The sequence below is a fragment of the Chenopodium album genome, chromosome 22 (genome assembly GCF_948465745.1).
Source record: "Chenopodium album chromosome 22, dcCheAlbu1.1, whole genome shotgun sequence".
NCBI lineage: Eukaryota > Viridiplantae > Streptophyta > Magnoliopsida > Caryophyllales > Amaranthaceae > Chenopodium > Chenopodium album.
Window position 1 is genome coordinate 6,153,828 of NC_137855.1, and position 18,538 is coordinate 6,172,365.

General features: G+C 35.0%; 1 pseudogene across 1 annotated transcript; it reads right to left on the reverse strand.

Moving 5' to 3' along the window:
* Positions 1-222: 222 nt before the first annotated feature.
* LOC145603812 (uncharacterized) lies at positions 223-17,014 on the reverse strand (annotated as a pseudogene). Its single transcript, XR_014104909.1, has 16 exons — positions 16,693-17,014; positions 14,231-14,305; positions 13,802-13,890; positions 13,621-13,705; positions 13,120-13,201; positions 12,928-13,007; positions 11,231-11,494; positions 11,072-11,131; positions 10,856-10,903; positions 8,710-8,842; positions 8,551-8,627; positions 8,210-8,305; positions 8,020-8,090; positions 7,812-7,902; positions 7,601-7,710; positions 223-1,994 (listed from the first exon to the last, which is right to left on the reverse strand). The product of XR_014104909.1 is annotated as an uncharacterized LOC145603812 (transcript).
* Between the last annotated feature and the right edge of the window lie 1,524 nt (positions 17,015-18,538).

An 18,538-nucleotide genomic window follows, 5' to 3' on the forward strand; every position in this document is an offset into this window, starting at 1 on the left:
GAGGCATTTGTGTTATTTTTTTTTGCTAAATCTGAGCTCAATTTGGTTCATTTAGCCAAAATAGCCGCCCCCAAAACCTTTAAGGGAACTATTTTCAACACGCAAATTGATAAAAAAAAATTATTAGTGGTGAGTGGACCCCACTAACGGAAGTTGTTGACTGCAAGATAACGGCAAGATTACCATATAGAAGGTAAATGTATTTTAAGGTAACAATATAGATTTCTCAAAAAGGAGGGCGCATCGTAGAAAATGAAAAGTTAGAGGGTTATAATGTAGAAAAACCCTTTTTTTTTCATCCACACGAAATCATCAATACATTCATACTTCATCCACACAAGATCATCAATACATTCACACTAACACTGGACAAAAGAGTGTCAAAATATACAAGCAAGGATTTAGCAAACAGAACAACTTGAAATTGTCAAACCTAAACTACTCATATTCAATCAACTTAATTGCACAATTAATCTTAGAAATTCTTACATAATTTTGCATTATTTGATCATACATTTGCTTGTCTACCATCAGGAGTCATGCTACTAGGCTCCACCTTAGTCATCGCGAAGGGAGGCCTTTGTGACGAGTCATCTTCATCATAGTACATGTAAGCAAATCCACCATGTTTGGTTAGATCCATACCCGCCATCTCATCTTTGCTCGAAATTCTTAAGAGCCCAAGTTGTTTTAGGATAAAGAAAAGCGGACCCATTAAGGCACTAACCCACCCGAAGATAACGAGAATTTGAATAATTTGAGCACCTAGTAGCCTTCCCCCTCCACCCATGAATAGTCCATAATGGGTCCTATCCGACCCGTAAACCTCTTGTACAAATTTCTTTGTAGCGAATAGACCAGTAAAGATTAGACCCCACATGCCACACCCGGCGTGCAATTGGGCAGCCTCGAGTGGATCATCATATTTAACCTTTTCGGCTAACTTATTAAACCCAATTAAAACCCAAGAGGCTACAAATCCACAGATTATAGCCGCCCATGGCTCAACAACGGAGCACCCAGAAGTAATAGCTGCAAACCCACCCAATAACCCATTACACACATCAATTACATTCCAATGACCCACCAACATCCTCTTACCAAACAAAGTAGTCAACGCTGCGGTCGACCCAGCCAATGTCGTTGTGACAGCTGTCCTCGCGACCGCACTCCATTGACCATAAAATCCCCCAGGCTCACCATAAGGCTTAAGAATAGTCAAAAAAGAACCAGCATTAAACCCATACCATCCAAACCAAAGCAAGAAAGTCCCTAACACAACCAATGAACCACTATGCCCTCTTAGGACCGCGGACCGGCCGTTACGATCAAAACGGCCAATCCTCGGGCCTTCGATAAAAGCACCCCACAACCCCGCCACCCCACCAACCATATGAACCACACCTGACCCAGCAAAGTCGATGGCTCCCGTCCCAAACAACAAGTTATCCCCATTAAATGGGCTAGCCCATCCGTCCGCGGACCAGAACCAATGAGACACGACCGGGTACACGAACCCGGTCAAAAATGACGAGTATATTAAATAGGCTACGAACTTTGTACGTTCTGCTATCGAGCCGCTGGTGATCCCAGCGGCCGCGATAGCAAAAGCCCATTGGTACAAGAACAAACTATAATCAACACCAGCTTCAGGCACATCATTAAGAGCAAAGAAACGTCGTCCAATGAAGGGATTCGAAGGCGAACCAAAAGCAAACGCAAACCCAAATAAGTAGTAAGAAAGTGACCCTGCAGCAGCATCAAGAACGTTGATAAGCATGATGTTCATCGTACTCTTGGCCCGGACTGACCCGGCACATAACATCGCGAAACCAAGTTGCATGGCGAAAACCAAGTAGGTTGAGAAAAGCAGGTACGTGGTGTCCACCGCGTATGCCACCGTTGTAAAACGGTTACATAAGTAGGTGGCTGCCGCGGTGGCATTAGCCGAGCCGCCTAGGAGGGGAAGGAGCTCCGCAGCGTTACAAGCCATTGTATGAGGATATGGAAAAAATAGAGGTTAGAAATTATGGATAAGCATAGGTATAATAGGAAAGGAAGATGATATTGTGTTATAGGTCATGTAAATGTATGCATACAAGTATATTTATATTTGAGGATTATAAGTTAAGAGTCTAATTGAGTATAAATTTAAGTATATAGTACTAGTACAGTGTCAACGGTGAGTACAACTGTAATTAGTAAGGTAAGAGATGGTCTTCTTAGATATTTTTGTGAGTGGGTTGTTCTTATTTCTATTTTTGAAAACAAATCACTTAGTTTAGTTTTAAGAGGATACTTATTAGGGCCTATTCACTTCAGCTTAATTTCAGTTCCTACTTAATATTCATTTCAACTCTATTCAGTCCAGTTCATTTCATTTCAGTTCAGTTCAGCTCAATTCAATAAATGTGAACATACCCTAAATGATAAGGTTTTTTTTTTTGAAAGGGCCCTAAATGATAAGGTAAAGAAGTGAATATTATGAAATTATGAGCCCGTATGGTAAATTATTCAAGAGGTTATTCAATGGTAAGGTAAAGAAAGATATCCTCATGAAAATTACAAGTAGTTAAATATGTACGTTAAATTACATATCATTATCTTTTTGCAACTTGTAAATAAAATTGGCTGTAAATTGTTTTAATTTTCAACGGAGTTGCTTGTACATTTCTAGGAGTTTTGCTCTAGAAGCTACACACCTCACCTTATTTTGAAGTCAAACCTCTAATGGTCAACTTTTTAACCGCAATTATAACCTCAATTACAGTCGTTACTTAATTATACCAACTTGAAAAAAAAAAATAACCCTTATTTTTGGTATTAAAAATTCATCAGGTGGTATAATTATAGCTTCTTCCATCATATTGTAAATAATTTTCTTCTTTCCTCTTTTGGGATAATGACATTGTTAAATACTTATCATTTATTATTCAATGAAATAAATTTGTTATTTCAGAACTCATATGTGAGTTGAGACCAGTAATCTATAATCGAAATGAAAAGAGAACCACCAATAACGTATGAGTTTGATGGACTAATTAATTTTAAGAAATGAGTTTGTATCAACGGATTTTAAATGCCTGATTTATATGTAATCAGACTATCTTTTGATACGGGATCATAATTATTAATCCAATCATAAACTAACTCCCGTACAATTTGACTTACTTGAGGTGTGTCGTAAGTCATCAGTAGTTGCGTCAGCTTGAAAGGGGGTACATTACATTAAAACGACAAATCACTAAGCTAAAGTACATGGTACAGCAACTAGTGGTATGATAAAATTTTCTAGTTACATAAAAAGGGCATTTATTGTAAGCACGTTAAAGGTGAATTATTTGAGAAAATTCAAGATCTCTTTGAATTTTCCATTGTATTGTTGGGATTAAAAATTAATCTTTATATTACTCCGTAAAATTAAGAGGGGATAGAATCATAGAATGCGTTGGAGTATTTGTTAAGCTTGTTTGATTAGTGGTAAAGCGCTTCTAAAGGCGTTTGTGTGATAATTAATTGCTAATAATTCCATTGAATCCAAATTGTATGGATGACATGCATCACATGTGCTATTCTTGAGATTATGATGATTGTTGACACCGAAATTTTACTAATTATTGGGTATCAGATATATGTAAATAAGGAAATAATATCGAAAAATATAAGATATGTATCTTCAAGATCTCGTAGAATATTGTATATGATTTTTATCTTGTAAACTACTCTATGACTCTCTATATAAACAGGTCGTCGTTTCTAGGTTCAATCAGGCTTAGATGGAATAAGCCACAAAGACCCATCTCCTCCCTACTACCAAACATTGTAGGTCCATAGTATGGAATAAGCCGGCAAGGCCCCGTACTATAAACATATCAAAACCGGCAAGGCCCCGTACTATAAACATATCAAAACCCTAACCCTTTGGAGAGAGGAATCAATAGAGTTACGAGAATTGTAACCCATAAATTATCATTGAAATCATTGTTTTCGTATATTTTTCTCCCATCTTTATTTGTATATTGTAGGTTTAAATTTTTATGGTAAACAATTATGATGGAGTGTTGAATAATAATTCTTTTTTTTTTTTTGACGGGAGTGTTGAATAATAATTCTTCCTTTTACTTTACTAGCACCATTTATTATTTATCTATAATATTTTAACTATATTTAGTGATTTATATTGAAAGAAAATTACACTCGTATTGGATGTTGTTAGATTTGTTTCAATAAAAAAATAAAAAATAAAAATTAATAAAGAAATTATTTAGCATTAACTATTAAACATAAAACAAATCAGGAAGAATAATTAACTATAAACTCCATTTATAGCTATAGTGTTAACAAGCACACATAAGTTGACGAAGTCATGAAGACAATAATAGTTGCTTGATAATAATGACAAGAATAGTGCAAGTGCAACTACTTTAATGCTTGACTCGATCAAAAAAAGTAATGTCACAACTTGTCACAAAAATTAAAATCAAACCCTTGTTGCAACTTGCAATGCTAAAAAATATTCAACCATTCCTTAAACATTGCTTCATCATTTTCGTTTTTCACTATACTCGTATTAATTATTGTATGTATTAAGCGAGTAGATAGATTAGATTTTTAGGCCCCGTTTTCTTCACCTTATTTTTGCTGAATTGAAATTATTTTTACTGAAATAAAATTATATTTGCTGAACTTAAATTATTTTTACTAAACTTATTAATTTTACTGAACTGAAATTATTTGTACTGATTTTCTATTATAATTCTTTTTTAAGAAAAATGAATTTCACAGAACTAAACTTATTTTTATTGAACTGAAATTATTTTTACTGAATTAAACTATTTAACTTAACTAAACTTATTTTAACTGAACTGAAATTATTTTTACTTAATATTTTTTTAAAAGGTGAAGAGAATAGGACCTTAGTAAATGAAATACGGAGCACTTTATCAATAGAGAGGAATTGTGGAAAATAGGTACTAATAAGCTTATATAATTAAATGTAAATAAGAAAATATTATTAAAACTAATCAAAAAGAAAAATAAGACAATCTTTATAGGACGAAAGATCGGAGTATGGCACTGGTCTTTTCTAAAGTGGAAACAATGGGAGAAAAAAGTTTCAAAGACAATAAAGATAGGAATCTTTTACTTTTCATATATAGAAATGGCGTTGCACTATCAACTATCAAGTGGGCAAGATTCATGAACCATGCATATCACAGATTTTTAATAATAATTTGCTCTTATTTATATATTGAAAACTATCTTGCATGAGTTGCATCTTCCAATAAGCTACCGTACATTTCACTGAAATAGCTAAGAGTACTACACACTAATTATTAAAGTGACTAGTTTAGTATAGTAAAGTTGAACTTTGGATGCAAAAGAAAAAGAAAATAGTACTCGATTTGTCTATTTATCTACATTATTTAACCCTAAAGAAACTAAAAACTAGTTATGTAACATGTGAAGCATCAAAGTATAATACAGTATTAGTTAAAATTACACGTACTAATGAATATTGATATTGTATAGAGAGAATATACGTTTTAAATAATAAGAGATTTCTCTTATTACTAACCTTTTTTCTCTCTCTCTTTCTCTTTTTTTCTCTCTCTCTCTCCCTTTTTTTTTTTTTTTGGTGGTTTTGAAACCATTTTTTTTTCTCTTATTACTAACCTAGAACTGAAGATTTAGTTGAATAGATCATTGATATAAATTTATTAAATTAATTAGTTGAAAACTATAATACTAATTTGATGGGTTTTTTCTTAAAAAAATTTAATTTACATGTCATATATAGAGACAAACTTATTTCAATTCACTATATGCATTGAGATGAGAAATTCATTTTATTATTTTTTATTGTTTTGACGGCCTAAGTTCATTGTGGGATTGAGTTTTTGTGTAACAAATGGGATCAATAATTAAATTTAGTATGACCTATTTTGTTCCATTATATTTAGATTTTTAGCTAATAAATTTTGTCCTAATGTATTTTTCTACTCAAAAGTCTCTTATTACTTTAAATTGCGATTTATAAGTGCACTTTAGCTTACTAATAAAGACGAACGAAAGAGCATACCTCGAGTCCTCAATGGTATTAATAAAAGGTAGTTGGTGCACCCTAGCATGATTCACATAAAGGTGCACTATTATCTTAAGTTACCTTTAGCTTGTTTCGGGTGAAACTCCTTTTCCTTATCGCATTTATAATCTAACATTTTTTTCATTATTCTATGATTGTCATTTAATTCTGATATATTGCTAAACTAATTTTGAAATAACCAAATACAGATTATTATTATTGTTGTTATTGTTATTGTTATTGTTATTATTATTATTATTATTATTATTATTATTATTATTATTATTATTATTATTATTATTATTATTATTATTATTATTATTATTATTATTATATACCTAAGGGCCAATACCATTCCTAGTAAACCACCCAACTTGGCCCTTCCTCCATTGTTTAGTTGCTTAAAATCAGCTAAAATCGATGAAAAATTGCCCTCTTGATTTTTGTTTAATCACATAAATATAAAAATTAAATAATATTGGTCAGAGCTAGCTTGCAACATAATTAAACCTTGGAATATAATTAATGCAATGTAACCATCTAAATAATGACGCATCGAAGTTGTAAACACATGGTTTAGTCATACAAGTACAGTTCAAATGACCTAAATAAGATTAAACAAATTAAGAAAATCCCCCCTTCAAAAAAAAAAAAAATTAAGAAAATCTACTAGAATTTTCTGAGTTAGTTGTTGGTATATGTAACATATTCAATAGTACAAGTACTCGTATTATATTTGTATAACCTATGGTTTTTATATGAATTATATTAACAAAGTCTATTGCAGTATCATTCCCACGACTTTGAAATATCATTGATGAAAATGATCATTAAAGAGTAGGTCAATAATTACAGCTAAGAACTACTCCTATATTTAAGTAATATAATTAGTGAATTAATCAATCTACTTTGAGATTCCCTAACATAATCTATCTTTCTTAAGCATGAATCTTAGGTTTGAGATTCGCCGCCTGATATTTGTTTAACTTCAAATATAATTTCTAAATATTGGACTTTTTCTTTTCTTTTTTTTTTCCCCCACTTTGAAAATTTAGAAAAGCGTGTTGAAATTTGAGAATCAGGCCAAACTCTGTTGATAAATTTTTAAAAAGTCAAAGAAATTATGAAGAATTTGGGACAATGACCTAAATAGATCGTGTAAGTACGCAATGTATTTAAGTATTGTTATTGATGATTAATGTCAAAGATTATGTCTTGGTAAGAATAAATTACTGTAAGCATGCAATAGTGGTTTTAGCAGCAGTTGGCAACTAATTTCGACGGGTGTTTTGTATACAACGGTTGTATTATAAACAATAATTTAGGCATAATGCAGCTATGCACCTATGCTCCTTAAGTTATTAAAAAGCCTATTTTTACAAAATACGGAGTACTTAATAATGTTAATAAACTTAAATACGTAGCCAACCACCAGTCCACCAGATGGAACAACAATTTACCATAATTAATCGATGACCACAACTAAGAAGACCATTAGATCAGAACATCGACCATCACTCGTTCTTTGACTTGAGTTGTACTGCAAGCAAGACCAAACCAACTGCAGAAAACCCAGACAGCAAAGTGGATGTATAGAACATTGCAATTAGAGATGTCCTCAAAGACTGCAATCAGACAAAATTGGAATCGAATGTTAGCTATTTGAACTTGATCACAGCGACATTTAACTAATCAGATGGATTCTAAGATGAATATGTTCAAAAACCTTGGCCAGCAGCAAAGCATTATCATTTGCATATTGCAATTTACCGTCTGAGATGCTTTGAATTCCTTGACTAATTTGCCATGATAGGATCCTAAAAACATGGAAGTTGTCAGTAGAAAGCAAAATTATGACAAAATATTCAAACAAGTTCGATGATAAACCAGAGGCATTGTTGCTTCACTCAGTAGTCAGTAACAATGGGGCATACCCAAAAACAACAGCGATAACTGCACCTGTAATCGCCTTTTCAGGTGTCACTTCGACTTGAAGTTCTCCAAACTGCAGTTGGTGGTACACATAAGACTTGGTACATCTAACAGTAGACAGTAGCATCCACTATCATGTAAAAGGGCACAGAGGGTGAGGGGGAATCATAGGGGTTGGAGAAGATAGCGCACCTTGAAAGTCCGAGATTCAGCTTTGGGGAGTTCCTCAGTTGTAGGCACTGCAGTTGCAGATAGAAGCTTCCCAACAGAAATCATTGACTTGGCAATCTATACTTGTTGCAAGCAGCCAAGAATACTGCTATTTAGGAATGCATGATTTAAAAGTTAATTACACTAAGGAGTGAAAAAATGAATTGCTGCATAAGCACTTTTAGCCACATCAACCTCTTACACCATTATCCCGGATAATTAGTTGTTTTGCTGCTCATTGACGTGTAAAATATCATAAACTAGTTTTAAATTTCCTTCGATTTAGTAAAGCAGCATAAGAAAATGTTAAGGATGCACTATACCCTTTCTAGTTCACCTTGACCATATTGTCCCATTGATTGGAATCTTCTTCCAGCAGACAGCAATCGCTTACCAAAAGCTACAAAGGAAAAAGGCTTATGGGTGAGGATTAAGCATTACATTTTGACAATTTAACAATCAATACGTCGATCAAATCTTACCTGCCTTTTCCCTTTCAGTCAAAGAAGTCTCCAATAAAGGGAGCTGCTTGGCTAAAGAGGAAGAAGTTGAAGTATCAGCTGATTCCCATGCACGAGTCAGATTCAATAACGTCTCCCCTAGCTCTTGGCCACACTAAAAAAAATAAATAAAAAAAAAAAAGTGTCTCAAAAATTAAAGTGGCAATTCAGTTTGTTGCAGATAGCTTGCACCATATAAATGATCATCCTAAACTTTACACAAATTTGCACGTTACAAGCCATGGATTAAGTGGTGGGAAAACAAGATTGTATTAAAAGAAAACATTTTGTGTATGTGTGTGAGTGTGTGTTGTGTGTGTGTGGGTGGGGGGGGGGGGGGGGGGGGTTGTTCTATACCACTATTGCTCAAGTTGAAACCCTGACTACAATTACATAGGTTCTTTAAAAACGCGCATCAAATACCGTGGATTCATCTCCTATCTACAGTACCATCAAATAACCCGAAGAATTAACTACCATATATCTATAATCCATTAGTCCTTTATCCTCCTCTTCCAAGTTGTCGCAGGATTATTTTTATTCCACTTTACTAAGTCTAATCCAGCCAATTACATACAATTAAAACTCAAATTCAACAAAGAAACCACCCGATAACAAGAAAGTGAAATATATCCCTTTATTTTGCCTGGGTCTTCCCTTTGTAGCTTGATAAGGAAGGAAATGTCCTTCAGCATAAGCCTTTGGTCTTCAAATGGTCTCAGAAAGGTTATTGTCGTTATCGTACCCTTCAAGCATTTCGCAAAAGGTCCACACAGATATATATGTCATCCTTCACACAACCACACGATAAACCATCCCCAATCATGTTTGGCAATTATCTTTGAAAGCATATTCGCAAGGGATGAGGTTGACTCCTTTTTTCTTGTCATTCACATTGATATTGACTTGACTCTTTAAAGTATTGTGTCCTAACATAAGATCACAATTTGGAATATACATGTCAATTTTAGAATTACATTAATTATTTTTTGCCAAAACTACAATCAGAGTTCTACAGGGTTGTTCTTCAAGATTAAGATGTTCACAGAATTCTACGAAATCTCCCTTCAGCACTTATTTGTCGCCAACTTGCCATGCATAGATCTAAAGAAAGTTGTTCTTCTATAGTTCTGTTATTATATGATGTGAAAACTGTGTAAAGGAATCTTATACTCCTATCTAGTTTGGTTTGCTACGCCTGCAAAAGATATTCATCCAATTCCTCACTAATGGCAGATATTTTTCAACTCCCACCGAATCAATCTATCCATCCATGTCAACAGAGTTTCCATATTCCTATCAAATCTATCAAAATCTCTATTACACTCTTTGTCAACCTCAAACTAAGAATGCCAGTAACATAAAAACTGCTAAATCCTAGCTACACGGTTTAAACTTAAAAAGCCACATAAACTTCAGAAGCCCCTAAAGGAGCAAAGTGTTGAGGTTGAGAAACAAAGAAAAGGCTTTGCAAGGATACATTCAAAAGCATACGGCATACCCCAGCCACAAGCCCGCATTAAGGACACTGATTCATTAGTGTCCACAATGTTAACCAACAAAGTTCTCATCTCTCCCTATCCTGAGTTGACCTCCAGTACATCATCCCAAAACATCAAGTAATCAAATTCAAATTAATCATATTGGCCGATAAAGCTGTCATCAATCATCTCAATCAAAAATTTAAGCAATGATCCTAAACCAATTGTACATTGATATTAGTCTGCTGGCTGCCTGGCCTGCCTCTCATACTACTCACTGTAAATACAATCTCTTAACAACGCCTTGCCACACGATCTAGTAAAACTAAATTTACCTTTCTACACGATGTTCATTATCCCCACGACAGGAAAACCTAACCTAGCTATGTCACTTACGATGTCAAAGTAAATTGGGAGTTACCATACAAAAGTATCACATGACTTATCTAAAAATCTAATCCTTTCATTTTTGTATGTTAGTCAACCAATTCATCACATAAAACCGATTCTTTACAACGACCATAGTGCATTAGTGCAATGTCCATATATTACTCATTGTAAAACAATTGCAAAGAGATCAAATTACTAGAGCCCAGTTTACAGAAAATTGCAGCATAAAAGTATAAAACACATTCAACAAAGCTAACCTCATCAAGAACAGGTCCATTTGAAAGATCAAATGCGGCATCATTGAGCTGTAACAAACATTTTCACATAATTAACCAAAACCCTAAATTATGAAACACAAAATTAAATTTCTTCCAAGTTGCCAACTTCACACTATAATCAACATAACTTCAAATTTTACAACCAAAAAAAAAAAAAAAAAAAAAAAAAAACCATTTAACAAAATATTCACTTACATCAAGACGAAGGTCCCTAGGAAGTTTGGCAAAGTAATCAGGTGGCAAATCCAAATTAACCTGCAAACTAGCAAAACAAACTTCAAAATTTCACTTAAAAAAGGGAAACTTTAAGACTTAAATACCAAAAACAAAAATAAAATCCAAAGAACAACTAACCGCTAATTCTTGAAGAAGGGTTTGTGGATCAGGATTAGAGGATTTGGGAGAATCTGATTGAGTGAGAGCAAATGCAACAGTTAGAGGAAATTTGGGGATATGGGTTTTGAAGCTAAGAGATTTTCTGAAGTGGGAATTTGAATAATTGTTGAAAAACAGTGATTTTGTGGAACATAATTTAGTTGAAGAAGATTGAATAAGAAGAAGAGGATGATAGTATTGATGATGGTAAAGAGTAGCCATTTTTGGGAGCTTATTTCTTTTCTTTGTTTAAAAGAAATTATATTTTGATTTTTGACCCAAAAATTTGAAATATCAAGTGCAACATTGGCTTTTTTTTGGTTAGCAACTTTAGCACTGGACAAATGGTGCATTTTGGGAGTGGTTTCAAGATCATTTTGTGGTGTTGGAAATTTTTGTGGATATCTAATGGCCCACAAAATTTGGGTGTAGATTAGATGGCATAAAATTTATAATATGCTTTATTCATGATCACAAATTAGCTTGTGAAATGTGAACCTTTTTATTTCTTGGTGCAGGCAAAGTAACACTTAAACAATGCACCTCTAATGAGGCAGTGCCATAACATTTGCCCCTGCATAGCATTCTCAGCCGGAGAGGAAATTATGAGCTTTAAACTTTTGTAGGGAACCAATTGATTCCATTAGCTCAATCTCATTAAACAATTGCTGTTTTCTCGTTCTGCATCAAAAAGTTCACTTGGCAGCAATGGGAAAAAAAATGTTATCAATAAAAGTATAAAACTGTTAAATTTGGAGGCAGACCCAGGCAATCAGCCTGATTGGCAAAATTTTGTCAATCAGCTACTGATGTGGGCCATATACTGTACTTGCAATTAATATTATATTCATTTATATGGGTTTTTTTAACAAATGCAAAATTCCCACTAGTGACGGTGGCAAGTAACAGAACAACCACCACCACCATCTTCTTCTCAATCGCCATCACCATCACAGTCCATCCCAACCACCACCATCTTCGCGTCTATCACCATCACAACCCTGTGATTCTCTTTGCAACAACGACCCCAACACCGCTTCGCGGCGATTACAAAAAGATACCCTAGTAGCAATCGGTGTAAATTAGGGCCATATCAACCCCTTAGGGAAAAGCCTTACCATCGCAACGGCATTTTGAACCGTCACAAGTGGTGGTATCATTGGTGAGCAGATTTACTGGCTTGGAGGAAGAAGGTGGATGGGAATTGCCGAATTGGAGAGTGGAGGAAGAAAGAGATGAAAATAATTAAGATGAAAATACAAAAATACCCCCAATTAAATAACTAAAATGACATTAATACCCCCTGATTTACATCCCATGTAAATCAGCCTGATGAACTTAGATTTCCCCTTAAATTTGATATCTCCAAGCATAAATCCTTTTTAGCTCATCCATAGAGACTAACTGTGGCATTGCAGCAGAAGCAATTACAATACGGAGTAGATCATGTCACTGTTGTAAATTTTGAGCTGAATTCTGCAGCTACTAAATCATGTAGTATTTCCTAAATCATGGTCTATCAACACTAAACAAAAAGCCAGAATAAATCCTAGAACAAGAGCTCACAATACATGTAACAAAACCGCGGTGATTTCTATATGACAATATTCAGCTTTACAAAGAGCTTATCATTCCTAAGTCCTATGTTGAAAGAATGTTGGGTCTCAATTTCCAACCTTGGCAACCTTTCTCTGCTCAATTTGGCCTGTCACAGGACACTGCATCTCTGTCCAACTTATTGGAATCATTGTCTCACCTGAAAGAATATTTAAATCATCATCTCATGCAGTAACTAAATAAACAGAATGGAAACCAGAAAGGGGCAATAACAAAGGCTCAAAGCAAGACGTATAGCCAAATTCACTAACCTGCAGTGCTTTCTGCAGAAACAACTCCCAATTCATTTTTTGCTGTTGACAAGTGATAGGCCCTTGCATCCCCCAGGGATAGCTAATAGATATGTCAAGGAATTCTTCATAAGGCTCATAGAGTAAAATAAAGCACATGCCCACAGATAAATTAGGTATGACTGTATGGACTACAGACTCGTGACAGACTCAAGTATTATATGACAAAATTTCATATTCTGGTCCAAAGCGAAGTGTCAAAGATTCGACAAGGGTACTTGAGGTAAAAGAAGAGCCAGTTTAGTACCAATAGATAGAATGTGTAAATGCTTAAGTTAATCATTTTTAACAAAGCTTTCAACCGTTCCTTTTGGCAGTGAATTTATGCAAATACTTAAAAGAGATCCAAAAAACTGAGGTAGCAACACATCCATTAGAGATATATTAACATAGAAAACCATAAATAGAAAAATAATGGAAGAAAAGACTAATACGGCAGAATAACTAGTATATCAAGGATACAACCACTGCCCTGACGATATCACCAGCTCGGAATGAAGCGTGCATATCGACCTTGTCAATCTCAGTCGCTCTTACATCCTGCTGTCTGCCAAGGCACAGAAATTTTACTTAATCAAGACCTGCATAATATGTATTATGGATAACAATACAGAACAATGCTCTTCTAACACAAAGCAAGCACCTAATTACGCCTGTAAAATTTTCTCTAACAGACTTGCTACCAACACACATGATATCCGCTGAAGCCATTTTAGCCATCACCTTTTTAACCTGTCATGAAGATCACATACAGATTAGTTTCAGTTTGCAAAAGCATATCATAACATGCAAATCAGCAAATGTAATGACACACGCAACTCAATAGTCACTAGCAATGACAATAAGTCGTTATTTTTTACCCCTTCATACTTCATAGAGTTAATAAGTAACATTGATAAATTTCAAAAAGCTAGGAAAACATATTGGAATTATAAGAAAAATAAGAAATTTTCTGGAGGAAGGGAAATTGCCTAGCACCCCACACCATTGGAAATATATTTTTTAAAGGAACTCAATTATATACATTAATATTAAATTTATTGCTAAAAGTTATCAAGAAAAATAAACTTACCCGTGCAAGGACTGTGCAGCCAGGTTCAGGGACTGCACCATGCGCTTTATGGCCGGTTACCTCCACGACTGATCTCTTTAGAAGAAAGTGTTGCAGTTGTAAGAACATAGGCATCATGTGAATTATGTAATAAACAAAGCCAATTGCTAAATCTATCGACATCAATTAATACAGCAATTACTGCAAGCATGATACATCAAATAAAAACCTGGACATTTTAAAACATATAGCGAGTTAGCGACATTCTACCTGGTACCACATAATATTGACAAATTCTATTTGTTAGACCAATGACCCTCTGTAAAATTCTTCATCAATGTTCACTTTCCCCCCTCTTCCCACCTAACCTAACATGATAACCACCCCACTTCATCATGAAAGCCACCCACACCCCTATTATGCCTACATTATCCTACCTGTGAAGTTTAACCTATTTTTGAGGAGGAGAGGAAAAGGTTGGTTTCCATGGCATGAAGGGTGGCTGCTATGGTTTGTTGGGTTGGAAATTCCTGGCATGAAACCTTAGGAAGGTCATGAAGTGAAATTGGACAATATTAAAAGGTCGCCTTTAACATTCAACATATTTGGTCTGCCGTATAGAATTGTCAAAAGAAGCGGATACTAAAACTTTACACCAAGCCCATTAATAACCTAATAGTAAAGGACTTTTCCGAAACAAAAACACTTCCATGTTGCTAGGACTGTTTATTCAACAAACTGTGTTAGTCCATCAAAGATTCTAATATGGGGGACGGGGGAACACATACAAACAAACAAAGATTCTCTAGACAAATCCAAATTCAACCCCTAGCAGTTAGAGAACTTTGGCAAGAACATAGGAAATAATTATCTCCAATCACAGCTAAAGAAAAACCTCGGAATGGAGTCGCTTGAGTTATAATGTATTCAAGACTTCAATCTGCCCCGATCATGGAATTGGCTCTAAAAGCACCATCCTTAGTGTTCCAAAAGGCTTGATATCTGTCTCCCTAGTATAAAAATTGGCATAGACTAGATATATAGCATAGTAGTACTCCTTATTAAGTAAGCCGCCAAATTGGCTACCTTGAGCCAAAATATTGGGTTGAGAACACTTGATATGTTGAACAATGACCCATCCAAATATTTTTGCATTGAAAATTCTACTCAGGTTCCAAGCTTCTATAGTTTTGAAAGTAGAGCCACTAAACCACCTCTCCAGATCAGAAATATTGGCATTCAAAGTTCTTCATGTACTGCATAGATACCACATATATGGAACCACTAAAAAAGTCACACAACTCTAAACCTCTGCATTGGAACATCTCAAATCCATACAATCAAAACAATCCACAATCTACAATGTAAGGAAATTGCTACTTAGATTTCCTCCAGATTAACCACTTCACAAACTCTAGGCCTGGCCTAGATTTCAAAAAAAAATTGAAGGAAAGATACAATTAAAGTCCAAGTAGTTCTAGCAAAGAAAAACTGAATGTCAACCTTGCAACTAATAATTTAGTCATAAAAATAGATGAAACTCAAACTCCGTTCTCTTCCCCATTTTTGTTCTGCATGCTTGGTCAACCTACCACAAGACCATGATAATAGAAACAATAACCCTATGCAAAAATCAATCAACAATTCAATTCATATCCTCTCATTTAACCTAAATCAAGCCAAACCTCAACTCATTGCACTTCAAATCTTCATTTCGCCTAAAATACCCATGTTGGACAACTAACACTCCAAGATGGATATGCACGCTTAGCACCTCACACCAACCCAAAAACCATAACATTGTTAGTCAAGTCCTAATAAAGTATTATCTAATGCACTCAAAGCATATTGTTGAAAGGACAGAATTGGAATTGGGAGGTAAAAATGTCATCTTCCTGACTTCCCATATATACAAAAGAACAAAACCAAACAAAAGGTGCCTATCAATCCTAATGTACTAAACCAAATGACATTAAAACTAATAACCTCCATGTCTTCTATCTTCGCTTCTCTTTCCTTCTCAGTCATTTTTAAAAACCCAAACAGAAAATCATAATCTGTTTGGTTGTTCAACCAACATTTCTTCACTCATACTCCATAAGTCCATAACCAATTACATAGCGCATATGCGAACTAGCTTAGTTGATTAAAGTCCGGAAATTTCTGCTTGATACTCGATACCGAATCCTGTCTACCTCATTAGTCATTACCATTTGTGCTCTCTCTACAATAGCATTAGAACTTCCATCACACCAACAAATCAATGCATAGCAAAATTATAAATACCCCATTAAACTCCATAATCTCAAACTAATCAACGAAATTAACCATTTAAAAAACTCTGAAACATTATTAATCACCAAGACGTCAAATACTACTGTATATTACTATATATTTCCCAAATTTCAATCAAAAGCCCTAAAAAGAAGCTTAATAAATTAAGAAAACAAAAAAGTAAAAGAAATTAACAAGAAGAAACAAACCTTGTCAGTAGAATCGGAAGGAGGAGGAGAGATAGTGCGGAAACCAGTAAGAGAAGCGTAGACAAGATTAACACCGGCAGCATCAGCGGCAACGTAAGCACCTTTACCAGGTTTTAGCTCTGATGCTTTTCCTAAAATTTCTCCTGGTGTTACTTTTTCTTTGTTGTCTCCTTCGATTTCTCTCATGTTTTCTGGGTTTCTCAGGCGGCGGAGAATCGTCGTCGGCGGCGAAATTACCGGCTTTTGACGGCGGCGATAGAGGTTTAATTTTTTGAGAGGGGCGGGGTTTAGGGAGTTCACTGTAAAAGAATGTTAACTTTTGAATGATAGAGGTTTAGTTTTTTGAGAGGGGCGGGTCAATGAGTCGGGTTTGTTCGGGTATGAGTTTGGACCTTAATACGGGTGAGTGGGTGACTGGGTGAGCAAAAAGTCAAGATACTTAAAATTGGAATTAAACTCACAAATACAACAAACCTAAAGGAGTTACTACCATTTAGGGGGTGTTTGGTAAGTGGGAATTGGGGCTTGGGAATGGGAATGGGAATTGAGGAGGTGGGAGTATGTATTGCTTTGTTTGTTTTGTGGGAAGGGGAATTGTAGGTGGGATTGGGAATGAGAATAAAATTGGGCTATTCCCATGATTTTATTACTTGGGGGGAACAAGTAATAGGGATTGGGAATATATAGAAAAAGACCATTTTGCCATTATGAAAGCATAAGGTTTAAGGATATAATATTAGTAAGGGTGTTATTGTAATTTTGCTACTTATTCCCAATCAATTCCCTTCACACCCCAAATAAGGGATTGTCAATATTTTATTGAATTCTCATTCCCACTTTCCAAACGCCACGTCAGGGTACTTAAGTTGTACTTGCAAAAAATCAGGGTGGTTTAAATTGGAATTGAAACTCGCAAATACAACTACTCTGAGTTGGTGTAAGTTAACCAAATCTAAGGCTAAACAAACATAAGCGAATAGGCCATGTGTTTCGAGGGTCGGGGGAGGGATTTCATGAGCGTTAGGAGGGTGAGGGAGGGATTTCGTGGGTGTTTTGAGGGGAGGGAGGGGGATACGGGCTTATGAGAATATGGATGGTGGTTCAAGGGGGGAAGGGGGAAGGACGATGGGACGGAAGGAAGGGGCGACTAGCCAAGAGGAGGAGGGGTTGGGGTTGGTTTTTCGGTGCGGAAAGGGGATTGAGGTGGTTCTGGTGGCGGCGGGGTTGGAGTAGTGTAGGGAAAGGGAAGGGCTAGGTTAGAAGTTTTGTTTTGTTTTTTTTTTTTCCTAATTTTTTTCAGACCTATCGATCACTACTTGATGCGTGTTTTAAAATCTATTATAACAAGTCATTGACTTTGTTGACCGATTTGGGATTGAAGAAAGTAAACACCCTTAGAATTCAGATAATCCAAAGTTGGATTATTAAAAAAAAAAAAAAACGATTTAAAGTTGGGATTATTAATAGCAATTTTTCGTTTTTCTTATTGATATTTAAGCGTGATTTTAATTTTATTACATTTTCTTCAATTTCCTCTTTTATTTAACTCCTTTTTAATTATTATTTGACTAATATTTTTTGTTTAGAAACTAATAGATTAATGTTCAAAAGTAAGAATAACGGCTATTTCACCAAATGCCACTGAGCAATTTAAAAATTCACCAAATGCCATCGGACTTTTCAGAATTCACCAAATGCCATCCAGTTTTTAAAAAATTCACCCGGTGCCATTAATGACCAACGGCCGTTAACTCCGTTAGTAATTAGGGGTTAATCTGACACGTGTCATGACATAATAGGATCATTTATCTTAATTCATAAAAATTAAAAAAAAATACAAAAAAAA